At 41.4% G+C, this 1,838-nt stretch overlaps 1 non-coding gene across 1 annotated transcript; it reads right to left on the bottom strand.

Annotated features, from left to right (window-relative positions):
- Positions 1–1,245: 1,245 nt before the first annotated feature.
- Positions 1,246–1,349, bottom strand: LOC148576163 (small nucleolar RNA R71). Its single transcript, XR_015902778.1, has one exon. It is a non-coding gene; the product is annotated as a small nucleolar RNA R71 (small nucleolar RNA).
- Between the last annotated feature and the right edge of the window lie 489 nt (positions 1,350–1,838).

Here is a 1,838-nt window from a genome sequence, read left to right as displayed (position 1 = left end):
CCCAATGAATTCCCCATTTTTGATTTCCAATTTCTCTTTACATTCTGCAACTCAATTCTTGCAATCACCCCCATTCCCTTTTAATTTCAGCAATTTAGCTTCTGCTCTTTAATTCATGCAATTTAAGATTCCGCCATTTCAATTTCTTGTCATTTACTCTTCCCGCCAATTTTACATTCCGCAATTCTCATCTAAATCTTGATTCCGCTCAACTAGAACACATTTCTAATCCGAATTGCTCACTCAACCAATCCTTGTGGGATTCGACCTCACTCTATTGTGAGTTTTTACTTGACGATAACCGGTGCACTTGCCGGAAGGAATTTTGCCGATCGTGCAATTTCCTAAATCGTAGCATAACAAGTTTATGCGCATCAAGTTTATGGCGCCGTTGCCGGGGATTGGTTTTCGATTGACAATTCTCCAATTGGAAGTTAACTAGATTGAGCATTTTTTTTTGTTTTGATTAATTCAGTACAAGTTACTTGTTGAATTTTAATTTCTGCATTCTGTTACATGCTTTCTTCCTTTATGCCTTTAAATTCAAGCAACTAACTCACTGACTCACTAACTGTTTGAATTAATTCCTCAATTGCTCTAACCATACTCTTCCATTAACCAAGAGTATTTCACTTGTTGTTGCCTGTGCTGTGTTCTTGTATGACAGGTAGGAGAGGAGAGACATCAACTCCTCCATATACCGAACCAGAGAGGACCCTTCATAGACTTAGAAGGGAAGCAAAAGGGAAGAGAGTACTGGGAGAAGAAGAATCTGAAGGAGAATCTGAGGACAATTTTGAGGAAGCTCTAGATCTCAACATGGATAGAGAAGTTCACAACCATGAGAGAGCTGATGGAAACAATGCCATTCCTGAGAGGAGGGTTCTTAGTTCATACATAAACCCAACCTCTGGGAATTGTGGTAGCAGCATTCAGAAACCACCCATTCAGGCCAACAATTTTGAGCTCAAACCACAGCTAATATCACTTGTGGAGAATCATTGTTCATTTGGTGGGAGTGCTAATGAAGATCCCAACCAACATCTCACAAAATTCCTGAGAATTTGTGACACTGTAAAGTCCAATGGAGTCCAGGAAGATGCCTATAAACTGCTTTTGTTCCCATTTTCACTTAGGGACAAAGCAGCTAAGTGGCTGGAATCATTCCCAAGGGGGAGTCTAACAACATGGGATGAGGTGGAAAGCAAGTTTCTTGCACGTTTCTACCCCCCACAAAAGGTCAATAGGCTTCGATCTGAGGTTCAAACTTTTAGACAACAAGATGGTGAAACTCTCTACGAGGCATGGGAGAGATTCAAGGATTTGACAAGGAAATGCCCACCAGACATGTTCCATGATTGGGTGCAATTGCATATTTTCTATGATGGACTCTCTTATGAATCAAGGAAGGCTGTAGACCATTCATCAGGAGGTTCATTGAACAGGAAAAAGACTGTGGAAGAAGCCATTGAAGTGATTGAGACAGTGGCTGAGAATGAGTACTACTATGCATCAGAGAGGCACAACACTAAGGGAGTCATGGAGCTGAACCATGTTGATACAATTCTAGCCCAAAACAAAGTGTTTGCCAAGCAACTAGCAGAGCTTACCAGGCAATTAGAAACAAAGCAAGTGGCTGCAATACACACACAAGATCAAGAGGAAGTAAGCATTGAAGGAGGTGATTGGGAAGAGGCCAACTATGTGGGAAACCAACAAAGGCAATCATATGATCCACATTCCAACACTTACAACCCAGGATGGAAAAATCACCCAAACTTTGGGTGGGGGAACCAACAAACCCAACCACAAAACCACAAACCTTACAACCACAACCA

The sequence above is a fragment of the Arachis ipaensis genome, chromosome B1 (assembly GCF_059453495.1).
Source record: "Arachis ipaensis isolate K30076 ecotype BB chromosome B1, ASM5945349v1, whole genome shotgun sequence".
NCBI lineage: Eukaryota > Viridiplantae > Streptophyta > Magnoliopsida > Fabales > Fabaceae > Arachis > Arachis ipaensis.
This window is presented reverse-complemented; position numbering and strand designations above follow the sequence as displayed.